Source organism: Macrobrachium nipponense, chromosome 33 (genome assembly GCF_015104395.2).
Source record: "Macrobrachium nipponense isolate FS-2020 chromosome 33, ASM1510439v2, whole genome shotgun sequence".
Classification (NCBI taxonomy): domain Eukaryota; kingdom Metazoa; phylum Arthropoda; class Malacostraca; order Decapoda; family Palaemonidae; genus Macrobrachium; species Macrobrachium nipponense.
Window position 1 is genome coordinate 22,373,302 of NC_087219.1, and position 16,197 is coordinate 22,389,498.

General features: G+C 34.9%; 1 protein-coding gene across 2 annotated transcripts in view; it reads right to left on the minus strand.

Annotated features, from left to right (window-relative positions):
• Window positions 1-16,197, minus strand: part of LOC135203014 (microtubule-associated protein futsch-like) — a 296,133-nt gene that overhangs the window by 276,408 nt on the left and 3,528 nt on the right. The window contains exon 1 of one of the 2 annotated variants that reach the window (XM_064232582.1): window positions 3,461-3,746. The exons of the other annotated variant lie outside the window; for it this stretch is intronic. The gene's annotated coding sequence lies outside the window, so the exon portion shown is untranslated. Of the gene's footprint in view, window positions 1-3,460; window positions 3,747-16,197 lie in introns of those variants that run through there. 2 annotated transcript variants of the gene reach the window in all.

Consider the following 16,197-nt stretch of genomic DNA (forward strand, 5'->3'; position numbering starts at 1 on the left):
GTCATCTTTAATGTCGTTTGTTGGACGGTATTATAATTTACATGTGGTATATATATTACCTTCGTCAGAATGCCTGCTGTTAGGGTAATAGTGTCTCCAAAACTACGTGTAAAAAATAAAGAAGCTTATATATATATATATATATATATATATATAATATATATATATATATATATACACACACACACACACACACATATATATATATATATAATATATATATATACATATATATATATATATATATATGTGTGTGTGTGTGTGTTTGTGTATGTATGTATGCATGTATGTATTTATGGACACGGACATTATATATTTTATATACATATATATATATAATGAGTATGCATTGTGCAGCCTAGCTATGCTACAAAATCTACTAAAAGTTGCACTAATTAAATATACACGGCATTTATGTGCATATCAATTATTAATATCAAATTCACTTTGCAACGTCTATGACTTACAGTAAAATGAGTGATATTAACTTTCCTATTCTCCCATCCTAAAGAGGATCTGAACTTATAGCACTATATACAGTGGGACTATGGGGGCCAATGATTGCATACGTTCAGCTATCAAGAAAGAAATCACAAAACACCTGAATAACGAATGTACTTTTCCTTGGGGATAACTTACTCGAGGGGAATTTTATATGTTAAGTGCTTCTGCCCCAGCCAGGATTCTAACCAAATCCTTCGGGTTACAATACAAAATCAATAGTGGAGTTGTCCACTCAAACTTCGAGAGATGACGTAACATCTAAGCGGTTCGAATCCTGGCGGTGCCAGATGCATTTACCATTATAGTCTCCTTTGGTTGGATGACAGTTACTTATAAAGTGAAGAGAATTCGATATTAGAGGATATCTGAGGCTTCCCAACCAGAGAGAGTGGCATGTAGCCATTATTATTCTAATTTCCTTTTATTTTATTCAACTTTATTTATTTTATTTTATTTTTATCTATTTATTTATTTATTTTTGGCATCCCACAGGGGTGAAAATCGTATATAACTCCCTTCTCTGGAATTGAATAGAATATATAAATTAGGTCAAAGGCCAAGCGCTAGGACCTACGAGGCCATTCAGCGCTGAAAGGAACATTTGAGAGTAAGCGGTTTAAAAGGGCGTAACAGGAGGGGAAATCCTCGCAGTTGCACTATGAGACAACCGTTACGAGAGGGGGGCGGGGGTGGGGAAGTCAGATGAAAGATAATATGAACGGGAGGTACAGTAAAACGAATGAAAGAGGTTGTAGTTGGGCAGCCTAAGGGACGCTGCAAAGAACGTTAAGGAGTGCCTATACAGTGCGCCGCGTGAGGTGCACTGACGGCACTGCCCTCAAGAGGGGAACTGAGAAATGAAAGGGTACGTAAACGAGAAACGTTGAAAGGGGAAGGGCAGGTGACATGATGAATCAGCGTTTGGAGGAAAGAGTGGAAGACGATAAGATGGTGAAAAAGTGTAAAATACTGGAAGGAAGGACGATAGGAATTCGTACAAGTGCTAAAACGATTGAGTGAAAGATATATTGGAGGGGAAACGTGAGAGTCCTCAGCACAATGCGTTCTGGTGTGTGTGTGTCTGCATACGCGGCTCGACGCACATTTGACGAGTATTTCTGTGTATACAAAGCGCTACACAATATTCAAAACATAGAATGAAATCCATATGCATAAGCATACATAGGCAATTCCACACAAAAAACTATCTATTGTATATACAAACAGTAGTAACACAGGCCAGGTTTAAAAAGAGTTGCACCAGATTCAGACGCCATTAACCTGTTATCTCTTTTACCTTCCTCTCTCGATAAAAGAAAAAATTGCTCTATAGACTCATAATTAGACAGGTCCCTCATCAATGTACTATGTATATATATATATATATATATATATATATATATATATATATATTATATATATATATATAAGATATAGCATATATATATATATATATGAATAACTTGATCACGAAGTATATAAAACGTGATGCTATGTATAAATAAAGGTTTTTGCCACGAAGGAAAATTGAAAACACGAGATAGCAGAGAGCTATCGGCTATCTCGCTTTTCAATTTTCCTTCGTGGCAAAAACATTTATATATAATATATAATATATATATATATAATATATATATATATATATATATATATATATATATGTGTGTGTGTGTGTGTGTGTGTGTGTGTGTGTGTAGTATATATACTACATACATATACCGCCCGTACAATGAAACAAAGCCTTGCCATTAACGAAAGAAAAGAAGGCTCTAAACCAAATGCCAAAAGAACAAGACAAGATAAACAGGAAGCAAATAATTGTAAAGGTCCCCACACCAGGTAAATAGATGCTCTGACGTCAGGGAGTCGCGCAGGGTTTAAATTTGTGCCTCCAGTGATTGTCATTATTGTACTTTTATTCAATTTTCTTTTTTTTTTTTTTTTTTGCTTTTATTGTCATTATTTGGTCTGATTTATTATTATTATTATTATTATTATTATTATTATTATTATTATTATTATATAATAAGGCCCATGTTACTTTTTTTTTCTTGCTATTATTGTTATAATTATTAGTACTGCTTTTATTTTGTATCATTATTATCATTATTATCAATATTATGTTTCTAACATTAATATTACAATTCTTAATGTAAATGTGCAAAACTTTCCTATAAAATATGCCCAAATGACAATTTTTCTCAACTAATGGAAAACCCAGAACAAAAAATAAATAACAAATACAGCCATACCAACAAAAATATTCGTAGAGAGCAAACCTCCACCAAGGATAAGTAACCCACACGCCCAAAAGGTCCCTTCTCCTCTAAACGTTACATTCCTGTCTCTCCCAGAATCTAATCACACGTTGGTGGCGAGGCCAACCTCTCTATTTTGGTGAGATTTTACGCACAGAGAGAGAGAGAGAGAGAGAGAGAGAGAGATTACGTGCGATCGCATTTCTGTTTAATTTACCTTGATATACATATTTTAAAATGAATATATTATTAGGAAATGCAGCTGCCATCACTACACACACACACACACACACACACACATATTATATATATATATATATATATATATATATATATATATATATATATATATATATAGTGTGTGTGTGTGTGTGTATATATATATACACATATATATATATATATATCATATATATATATATATATATATATATATATATATGTATATATATATATATATATATATATATATATACATAATGTATATATATATATATATATATATATATATAAAACCGCTAGAGTAATCTTTTTATATGCACTTGAACGTATTAAATAAAATATGCACTTGAATATAATTTATATGTGTATATATATATATATATATATATATATATATATATATATATATATATAATGTATATGTATATGTATATTATATATATATATCACACACAAAATTGAAATGTTAAACTTACCTTGTAATCCCGTTCGATTTAAGAAGTAATATTTTATGATGCCAAAGTATAATGATCCAAATATCGCGTCACTTCCAATCGTTTTTGGTAAATAAAACACACCACATAAAAGGCAATTACGATAATAAATAGATATCTAACTATTTTCTTTAAATATATGTGTATAAATCCAAGTCGAGAGTTCGTACGTATACGGAACACGCACCAGCACTTCGGCCGTCACACGTATCACTTCGGCCTCACAGTAAACACTGACTGAACTGAAGTCGGTCGGTCCAGGCGCTAACGATAGCGCTGGCGCGCTGCTGAGGGTTGTGCACTGAGCTAGTCCCACAGAATATGAGATGCCGAATGCCGCCGTCATTTGCAATTCATTCCCATTTTTTATTGCATTCTTTTGCATTTTTACTCCTCCGTTGTTATACGACGAATTGGTTAGCGACTCAAACGGCTTGGTTTTTTTTTCCACCTCTGAAAAAACGCCGCAACTAGAGACTTTCTGTTTCGTTTTGTTTTACCCTGACCTTGCATGCTAACCTGTTCGGTCTAATCTGTCTTCCTTATTATCTATGCGGTTAATGTTTTCTCTCGGTGATTTTCTCATAATTACGCATGATTATTATTTCATTAAACTGTGACAGCTAAATTAATTTAAAGACAGATATCAAAACGACGTGGATTTGAAGCAACTTGGCCAGCCAACTTTTAATGGCCATTTTAAAATCATTGCACTGTTGGGGTGGTTCTTTAATAGCCTTGTCTCATCCAACCTCACGTATCAGCATTCAGACTTAGCATTATGTAGAAAATGAGAGAGAGAGAGAAGGAGGGAGAGAGGAGAAGAGAGGAGAGAGAGAGAGAGAGAGAGAGAGAGAGAGAGAGAGAGAGAGAGAGAGACATAAGTTCCCACAGGCAACTCTTACCACACAACACAAGTGAACGACCACAGCTAGTGTTGCCATACGAGCAGATTTATCATATTTTCCCATTTTGCGCCTAATGTTTTCGTAATTCCATATGATAACGCAATTTATATAACCTACGCTTAATTTCGCGCGCGCTGCAAAAATGGTTGCGACATTGATCGACGGATGGAGAAGAAATTTGAAAAATACCCCGCAAGTGGCATCAGGCCCTAAGACGCACCCAAAATTCCTAAGGCCATGACACTTACATCTCCTGGCGTTCAAAATTCATTCATAATTTCGCCTTCTAGCAACAAATATCTACTTTTCGGTAACTCTTAGAGCGATGGTGTGACAGTTAGTGATCACCTGCATATCTGGAATTAGAATAAACTTTGCTCGTCTTAAGGACATGCGATCATTTGCTCTCGTGATGCGCTCTCGATAATGTTCAGGGGAAAAAAAAACGGCTACTTTCAAAATATCATGATCGGATATTGTCTAATAGACGTCAGACTCTGGCGTAATGTTAACACGCGATCACCCACTAAGTTAAAGAGAATGCAATAATCCCCTGTTATAAATAATGAACTGTAAATTAGAGGAAAATACAGCGTTATTAGGGCTTGTATACCCTCCATGTTCAAGAGTAGCACTAATTAACTCACATGGAACTCGTGTAAACATTTATCACGCAATGAGGTAGGCAACTTATTCCATACCAATAATCCTACGAGTAAAAAAGAAAGGAAGTGATGGGTCCTCCTCTAAATAATAATAAAAAAAAAGTAATAATAAGACCCTGTGGATAGTGCATGATATCAATGACCACTGGACAGGTATTGTTATTGATGATAGAAATAGCCAAGCTGTAATGTTAACAGCTCAGTGGCCTCTAAAGAGAGAGATGCCTCGTTAGGGGAAAAAGGAAGACAGAAGTAAAGACTGAGCTGCTAAAGAGAAATAACAAAAACTAATTAATATAACGACACAAATACACTATGAAATGACATGCACACTGCTCAACGAAATCTTAATTGCACCAATCTCTGAACCTCAGCAATTCCTGTAATTCAACTGTACAATGTCAAGAAAACAATTCTATCATTTAATCATACTTGAAACAATACTTCCAGTAAATAGCGGTACTGAACTTATTAGAGAGGAGCGCAAGGCTATTATAATCAAGTACACTATTATACTTAAATTCACATCAACCGTGCATCTGATGTCTAGGCCAGTCCCTAACGACACTTCTGATTGGCTGTTGATAAGCCAATCACGGGGCTGGAAACTCTCGCGAGAGTTCACATAAGCAGGATGTATGTTCCACCTCTCCTGAGGGATACTTTTGGAAGACGTATCCCTCAGGAGAAGAGGAGCATACATCCTGCCTATGTAAACTCTCGAGAGAGACTGAGGGTTCCCAGCCCTGTGATTGGCTTATCAACAGCCAATCAGGAGCGTCGTAAGGGACTGACCTAGACATCAAACGCACGGGTGATGTGAATCTACTATAGTACTATACTACAAAGTGGCGGGCGGCGAAAGTTGAAAACCTGAATGCAGAGGATAATCAGATTTATGAAAAATGCCATAGAGCATGCGCTATGCTTGAATGGCTTCTTCATAGATTACTGCCGACATCTGGAATAAGAAATTTAATTGAACTTAGGTTTTGTTCAAAAAATTTAAATAGAAGTTTGCTGCTGGAAACCAGAAAACTAAAATGGACACTTTTATCCTGAGACCCCTCGCACATCAATCCTTAGTACTACATGCAGAAAAGACAGATCGGACATACTTCTCGAACGCAAATTTTCATCTAGAATTCCACGCATGCTTTAAAAGAAACCTTGCCAGTAAAACGAAATAGGTCTGGGCTGTGGTCTAGCGTCTTAGACCTATAATAATGCTTGCTACTGGAGCAGTCCACAAGTCCTAGACTTACTTAAAATAATACTTTGCTTTTTGTTGGGGCTTGCTTTCATGTACTAACAGAGATTCAGCAACCGCAGGTTTATACTCAGGAGACAAGTTCGATGCAAATAAAGAAATATCATCGGCAAAACCATTCAGCGTTTTGAAGGCACATAATTGCATATAATCTTTGCAATCTACTTGTTAAGAATTCGGTAATGACACCAAAGCATGCTCCTCCAAATCTCATCAGTCTAGGGTTGGATTCATCTATGACACTGAAAATTTTAAGAAACGCATCACAAGCGCCGTAACCCTTGCGATAACCAAACTCACGGTCCAGATAGTGTCTAGACCGTGACCAAACTATACCAGAGCTCTGGCAGTCAGGCGCATTGCCAACACTAGATACAAAGGGAATTATACAAACTGAGCGATAATCAGCAGGGCTAGAGCTAACCCATTACTTGCAGGAGTAACATTACAAAATGCCCCGGCTAGCGAAAACGAAGCCATTCTGGTTAACTTGCGAAAAGCACAAGAAAGTTTTCAAGGAAAATGATTAGCATTTTCAAAAAAGAAAATAAATAAAATACAAGGGGAAAAAATACCATTTGGGTCTACACTCCCATAAACATCAAGGTGCAGGTGGCCGAAAAGTTATAACTAAAAATTAAACTTTAGGAAAACAGGAATGGTGAATTATAAGTTTCCCATTGTTTTACTTTCTGTCAAACTTCTGCCAAAAAGGCTATTTTTCCATATGACAGTAAGTAAAAGGGTTTTCTTTTCACTATGGTTTAAACAAAAGGGGTCGAGGCTGAATCAAAAGTACCAAGTTGAATATAAGCCTAAACTTGTTGTTCCTGAGATGTGCCAGTAACGGTATCTATCACTGTCATGTGTATTCACTGTCAGTTGAAGCACCAAGCTCTCTGAACTATAGACCTATTTCATTTCTAAGAATAATATATAAGCCTCGTGTTTCTTCAAATGAGTACAATCACAGTCCTCTTTCGCCTAATACGATACTTCAACAACGAGAAAAAAATTCACTTGTCAGTTACGTCATAAAAAAAGAAAATAAAAATTTTCATTTGAGGAAACATTGGACTTAAACTTTCTTATACAACTGTGACTAATTGTGTTCCAAGTCTGATAGAGATTTGACAAATATCTGAGCAATAAATCTTAGTTGGTACACCAACAGCATTGGTGGTACACCATGGGATTTATTCCAAGCCTTTTCCTCCTGAAGAGGAGTGGGGTGACTCCACAAAGTATTAGCTCCCGTTTCTTAGCAAATAGAGGCGTACCATCGCATTGATGTTATTATCCTTACTATTCCTAATGCGCATGTGACTCTACCCTAATTGTTCTTAACTGGGAAGATATATGGGTAAATGTAAATAGCAAATTTATAGAGCCACATGTCCGAGAAGTATTGTATAAATATATACAAGAAGTATTGCCAACTCGGGACAGATTACATATCATGAATACCGCACAAGATGATGTATATGTAGTACTTCTGGGGAAAAAGAAACTATGATGCATTTATTTTATTTTTGTAGAACGACTAAAAAATTAATAGAATGGTTTTAACAAGTGTTTAAAGCTTTGTGTAAAGTCAGAACTAATAATTTTCTTCAAGTACTAAAATCTGATTTTGAAACAAATAGTTTGAAAGACAGGAACACTGCAAATGTATTATTAACAGATTTTATAAATGGTTTCTGGTATAGCTACAAATCTGGGTTTTTGTTAAATGATCCACCCTTAATTATTTTAATATGAGAAAGTATATATAATTTTATATATATAAAATTATTTATATTTTCTATAGCTCAACATATATACTTGAATTTACTATGTAAATACATAGTAAATTCAAGTATGTTGAGCTATAAAAAAAATATAAATAATTTTATTGATTCTGTACATAAATTACATGTATTGTATGTCTATTTATTGTAAAATTATTTTTAAAGTGTATTTTTTTTAAATAAGAGAGAAAATTTTTTTTTATTAATATTTTCTGCAATACTCGCACTGATGAAGTTATCACGTCGGCTTAGCACATACAGATCACACATTATACAACAGATATTCAGATCCAAGGGCATTATTCTCCCGTTCTACTCTAGCTTGATGTATCAAGTAAGTAATTTAAAAACATTTAATCTCATTTTACACGTAGTTACTTGGAATTTTAGTATATACAGATATATAGGTGGGTGAAATGAGTATGTATATACAGTATATAGGTAATATGTATGTATATACATACTAAATTCAAGTGTGCAATAATTAAAATATAAAAAAAATTTGTATAATCTAAGCTGATTGTGTATTGTTACAAGAAAAAAGTTTGATGTATCCATATTCGCTACTGTTCGCACACGTGTAAATCACATGGTGATTTATGGCAACTAACCCAATCGATTCGCGCTTACCATAACGGAAGACTTCTACGTGTATCTAGCCTCAGTAATTATTCAGAAAACAACTCTTTGCTACCGTCATGCGGCGTAATTCGGCCGCGTCATGCAAGCATGAATATAAAGTGGAGTATTACATCGAATATACATACAAATGGGTCCTCGTTGTATTACTCACGTTGCCATCGAGAGGTCACGAGTTCAATTTTTAGACTATGTTACATTCCCTTAAATTCCACTTTTACTTCTGTTGAATTAAAGCTGTAAGTCATGCACCTAGGAATCACTCAGCTGTGGTTGGTTGTAGTCAGATAGGAGAGAGGGCATGGGTTAGCAATTTCATTCCAGAGTGAAAATCAAAACAATACTAATAAATTCCTCTATACGCTGTTTCAGTTATACGTCTAAAATATCCGTTTATGCGTTCCAACAGCGTCATGTTCGTCGAGACTAATTAAAAGTCATCCCCCCCCCCCACTCCCAACCCCCATTAGGAATTCAACACCTCCGGAACGGCAGGCGACAGAATGAGGAATCCACCTTTAAAATTCCAGTGGTTTAACCTCCCAACGTCCGCTCCTGGACAGAGCGAAAGAGAAATTCAAAAATTCAATTTCGTTTTGAGCGTCCGAGCTTGTGAGATGTGAATTCTCTAACTGAATTGATATCAGCCGTGAGAGAGAGAGAGAGAGAGAGAGTAAGGGTATCATCGTGAATAAGGAGATAGAGAGACTAAAAGCCTAACTCACAAATTAAAACTCAATTTTGCATAGGCGCCTTCAAAACGCAGACGTTTTCATTTGATTCATCCCTCCGCAAGTGGCTGTGAAGTTCAAACATTCAGAGACAGTTTGCTTTGCTTTAGTTCCAACAAAACTCAAATATTTAGAGCCAGTTGGGTCCGTCATAGGCCTACATCAGACTCAAACATTCAAAAGGCAATTTTGCTCTCACTTCGTATCTATAAAACTCAAGAATTTAAAGTCAATTTGGGTGTGCGTATCTATAAATAACACTTGACAAATAGAGGCAAGGTTGCCTTCCATGAGTTATTATAAAACTCAAATAGGAAAACTATCACGACAGGACAGAATGACAACAAATATGATAATAAATAAGGTGACCATTTATTTGAGATGTGAAAGGGAGACACTAGTATAAATTAACAAGTGCGCATGAACTATGCATAAGCATATATGTATGTATATGGTATATATATATAGATATAGATATATATAAATATAAATATATATATATATATATATATATATATATAGATATATAATATATATATATACTATATATATATATATATATATATATATATATATATATATATAGAGATAGAGAGAGAGAGAGAGAGAGAGAGAGAGAGAGAGAGAGAGAGAGAGAGAGAGAGATTTTACAGAATTGCAGCTGCTTAATCTTTTCATCCTAAGGCCTGACATATGAAATTTATTGCTCATAAAAATTATACATGTAGATATTTTATATATATATATATATATATATATATATATATATATATATATATATATATATATATTAATACAAACATTTGAATAAATAAAAGTGTGATTCAGTCAGCTTTTATTCAGAGCAAATGTTACTTTCAATATTAAAATATATGCTTTGACAGCATAAAAGTGAAACTTATAGACATTTTTCTATGAATAGTATATATATATATATATATATATATATATATATATATATATATATATATCTCAATTCTCTACCTCGGAATTCATATATTTTCATACATGTTAACCGAAGGGGAATTCTGTCACTGCAGTTCTGATTTCTCCTCACTCCGCTGGTTCGATTCCACGGGAGGACGAAATTATTATCAACTAAAAAATTCCCCTTCGGTTAACATATATGAAATATATCTATTAGCCATTAATGCTGCTGCAAGAGCCTTAGATGTTTCGAGAAAAAATATCTTAATGCTTATCTTTGAACAATCTGCAATTTATTACGATTTGCATATGCAATTGTGGGTGGGGGGGGGGGGGGGCATGACGAGCATATTCCGTAAAGGGGGACATTAGTACGTCCCCCACAAGTAGTGATTTTTGAGGGGACAGATTCGAAATTGGGGACTGGTGTCTGGTCACCCTAATAATAAACTGCACTAAAATAAGGGTAACACTTAGCAAAGACGACATCAAAGTATTTTTTTTTTTACTCAAAAATTCAATTACCAATACCCCGACCCGTCCACTCTCTAAGCAGACATATTAAATGCAATAACGATAGTGGCATAAAATAACGAATCACAAAGACCTGTCATTTCACCATAAAAACCGTTTAACCTTCTCGAAAATGTGACAATTTCGTCGCCAGCCATAACGGAACTCAAAAATTCAATTACGTTACGAGTGCCGGGTCTTCAATCGTCGTGTAAAATGAATAGACAATAAGAAGACTAATCGTAGCAGAAGGCAATAGCCGATTATGTATTCGGAAAAGCCATTCACCAGATTCGGACAACGAAAAGGTTAGGCTAACATATCCGATTCAAACGCCGTTGTGATAGACCAATCGTTCCGTGGAGTTTTATTTTCGCGTTTTCCTGTGGTTTCTTTATCTCTAGCATTGTGTTTTATTTAATATAATAATAATAATAATAGTAATAATAATGATAAAAGGAGTTCTGATGTTTGTTCTATTGTTTCGTTACATCCCTCACGTGCTTATATTTCACATTTTCATTATGCTTTTTTTCTCTACTTTTGCTGTCGTGTTCTCTTACACTAACTTTTGCCAGTTTTGTAATTTAGTTCATCGTTTTTTATCTATTTATTTTCATCTGTATATATCCTCTCTTAGTTCTTCCTCTCTTTTTTCACATATGGGCTCTCTGGTTCGTATGGACTACACTTGTAAACCTGCCTATTCGTTCTTTTCATGGGAAGTTCACCACTGGGAAAAAAATCTGCGGGCAGACTTATCATATTTCACTTCAATTTAATATATATCTTTGAACCTTTCTTGGTTTTCAAATAATAATAATAATAATAATAATAATAATAATAATAATAATAATAATAATAATAATCTATACGCTTTCCAGTTGAAAGAAAAGGGTTCTGAAGGTACTGGTAGTACTACCCTACCGGTTATCAACAAGTAGTATATGGGAATGAGATTACAACTCCCAGATCCTGCCCTAGACAGTGGTCACCCATCCTGTCAGTGACCAGACCCAGCACCGTTTAACTTCAACGCTCAAATTACCAGTGATATGGTGAACTTCTTACTACTAGCCGATTATTATCATTGTTATTAACTGATAAAAGGGCTGACCCCCCTCTTTACCGCTTTGTCTGCAATTCCTTTTAATTTTTATGACGCATCTCTATTTTGCAGCTGGTCCACTGGTTCGAACCTATCCCTTTGCATTAGGAATCACGATCAACAGTTCAATAATCAAGCGACGTTTTATTTCTTTGTTGCCTTCTTTCTGTCAATAAATTAAATGAAGTATTCTGTGCATTTTGATAATCGCTAACAAATACATTTCACCTTTACTTATTCAGCTTATTATCCAGCAACACTTCAGCTAGTACATTGTCTAAGCCACAATAGGTTAGGTCAGCACCTGGCTAGGTGACCAAAACGAGACCTTGACAACGTTGCCGCAAAGCCACAAGACCATTTTTGAGGCCATGGGTATAGGGCCACCGATCTCATCCTAAAAACGCAATACGGTATATTCATAAAGTAATGCCCTTAACAGACGAGTTAAGTATGATTTCGTTCATAAGAAGTAGAATGTACAAAACAAGATTTGTATTGTTAAAAGCACTTGGGGATAAATGTAAAAAAATTTTACTTCCCAATATGTCCATTCTTTTTTGGTAATTAATAATTTCATTTATGTAAATAAATTGTAATGTATATACAATATTATAAATTGTAAGAAACTGTAAATGTATATTTTCTAAATAAAAGTAAAAAAAAAACGCAATACGTAGCAACTTGCAATAGACCTTGATAGTCAGGTTTGAGAGGCAATGAGTCACAATGAGGCCAGGGCAGCAAAAGACTTGTATAATTATTAACAATATTTAAAACAAGAAAGCATGGCCAGCGAGGAATTGCAATAAAATAGAATTACGAGTCTGTGGTTCAGTAATGACTAAAATAATGAGCAGTAATTTGTCTCTGTGGTTAAAAACAAAGTGACTGTTGCTTCGAGAATAACAACTACTACTACTACTATTGCTATTCCTACTACTAAATAATATTAATCATAGTAATTACTATTATTAGAGAATAAAACCGAGGAAGTGTAAGAGGCCATAAACTTGCTAAGCATTCTCAGAACAAGATACTCGTGATAATCAAAGGTCAAACAGACTGAATAACAAACAAACAAAGATACAACAAACGTTTAACATACACATCCATAAAAAGGAAAACACGCCAGAAAAAAAAAAACTCGAAATATAAAAAAATAAATACCAAGCTTCTAGAAGCCTTAGCAGTTCATGTCTATAGGTCTAGCTTACCGCCAGCGTCTCACTCGTTCCTTAGCTGCTCGAGCCGGTCGGTCAGTTGGCGCCAAGAAGTAGACGCTACCGGACGCGGAACTTTTGGCGGGAAGATGGCATCGCGCATCAGTCATCCTGCTGTTATTGTTCTTCTTCATCTCTTTTTTCCGATGGAAATCAAGGCACGAAGTTTCGTCGGAAGTTAAACGAATTGGTTGGTGGTATTCGTATATCATCTATCTCCTTTTTATGTTATTATTATTATTACATTGTTATCTTATTCTTCTTCAAAAGAATGACGTTTCTATGTTCTTATTTCTTGGGCATTTGTTTGTGTATATTTAAATTCAACTGATTGTTGATTCACATTCTTATTTTCTTGTGCACGTACTCTCATACACACAAGCCGGTCCCAAGCCCAGATGAAAGAGAGAGGTAAAGGAGAGACGTGGTAACCTGACGGGTGTAACGAGAATAAAAGCTGTAGAGGAAACCTCTATCCATGGGGGTGAATATAGCAATGGCTGAAACAGTAACCGTAAAAGAAACAGACTCCAATCACAGGGAATGTAAACCTCACGCGGTGCACTGTAGGAATTATAAAAGGGTCTTTGCAGTGTCCTTCCGGTCCCTAGCTACGGTGGCCGGAAATAAAGCCACAGAAAAAAAAGGTAACAATTTTGGCTTAAAAAGAAAAAAAAATTAATTCATGGCAGCTAGTAATAAAGTCACAGGGGTAAATTCACAATATTTCTTGGGGGTCTTATCTTTTTTATATTCAGTCTTTTGTTTGTGTTTTTGAGATGATCGCCAACGATCTTGTACTAAACACGCCGCAAAGGTGGATACATACCGAATTAAAATTTACCCTTGAGGTTCACTAACTAGAAAAGATTAATGCGATTTTTTTTACCTGCGACATATTTACTTGGATTCCTAGCTGCATCCCCTTTCCTTCCTTTTACTGTACTTCCGTTCATATTCTCCTTCTTCCCCCTTACTTTCCAACCTTTTCTAGCAATTATTCAATAGTGCAACTATCAGGTTTTCCTTCTGTTACACCCTTCAAGCATTTTTACTCTCAGTTGCCCTTTCCACGCTGAATGACCTCATAGGTCCCAGAGCTTGGCCGTTGGCCTTAATTCTATATTCCATTAACAACCAAAGAGAATAAATGGCCGAAATTGAAAAAAAAAAAAAAAAAAAAAAAAAAAAATTGTCCGTAACACGTTAAAATAACTATGGGTGAATTGTCTTGCGTGTTAAACATGTTGAGTATATCTTAGTTTAACCAAACCATTGAGCTGATTAACAGCTCTCCTAGGGATGGCCGGAAGGATTAGATTTTTTTTTTTTTTTTACGTGGCTAGGAACCAACTGGTTACCTAGCAATGCGACATACAGCTTATTGTCGGGTCCGAACCACATTTTATCGAGAAATAAATTTCTGATCACCAGAAACAAATTCCTCTGGTTCAGCATTGGCAGCAGCGGGGAGCGAACTCGGGTTACCAGATTGATAGGCGGGTATGCAAACCACTGGTGCAATGAGGAACTATGCGTGACATTCATTACTATTATAGATAGCAAAGCCTGACGACGTACAATAAAAAATTCTTTATTCGTTTTCTTTACGACGAAAAACAGACGTATTTTCCGAATAATGCTAACAATAATGACAATGTTTGACGTACTTTACCTTATGAGCAAATAACATCACCCTTTCCATGCAAATAATGACAATGATTGTAGAGTTTTCATTACTGTACGACAGAGTGAAAATAACCGACCTTCATGATAGTATGGAATATTGATATCAACATAAATAGCATCTTCACTCCTCAGAGAAATACGGCCATAATACGATTCATAATTAATTAACGGGAGAATCGGCAATCATCGACTCTGGCCGACAAGCGTCACCAATTTGTGAGGAAATAAAACTGAGCTATGGTTTTCCTAAATGAAGTATATATATATATATATATATATATATATATATATATATATATATATATATATATATGCGTGTGTGTGTGTGTGTGAAATAACACTCACATAATTATGACACATTCCTAACACGTACATTTACATCTGTTTATCAAAATAATGGCTGTTCCTTTCCACGCTTCTGCCAAGCTTTGGAATTCTCCCCTTAACTTCTGTTTTCCCTGCTCTTATAACAACCCTCAAACTACTACGAGGTGGGTAAGGAACCCTCGCACTCCCCATCCATCCCTCGGACCTGGGGAAGGAAAGGGGCTTGCAATAAAACACGAACGCTAAAACAAATCAAATGAGTAAATTCCGTTGTAATACCTAGCAAATATCAATTGTTATGGAATTGTTATAGAAAGTTTTTGCATCGCTGGCTAACATTATGTTCTTTGTTTGCGCAGTTTTCCGTGTCGAAAATGATGATAACAGACCTGCAACCATTGTGTTCTTTCTTTTGCTGTATTATCGCTTCCGTTGAAGATTGTGATAAATTGACGAGGGATTACGACTGATGGCTCTTTCTCCAAATCATAACTTCATTGATTTTAAGAAGGGAGACCACTGATACACATGCGCACCAAACAACACACACACACACACACACACACACACACATATATATATATATACATATATATCATATATAATTAATATATAATATATATTGATAAGATATATATATAATTTTCGTTAACAGCAATTGTTATTAACGAAAATTGTATAAGAGAAAACTATGCCCTAAAAGTGTATATATATATATATATATATATATATATATATAATATATATATATATATATATATATATATATATATAAATATATATATATATATATATATATATATATATATATATATATATATATATATATCAGCAATAAGTCACCAAAACAGCACGTGACAAATATGTACGTAAATAGCCACATGAAAGGTGAAGAATCAAAGACCAGGTACCAAGCGCTTTCGTACACT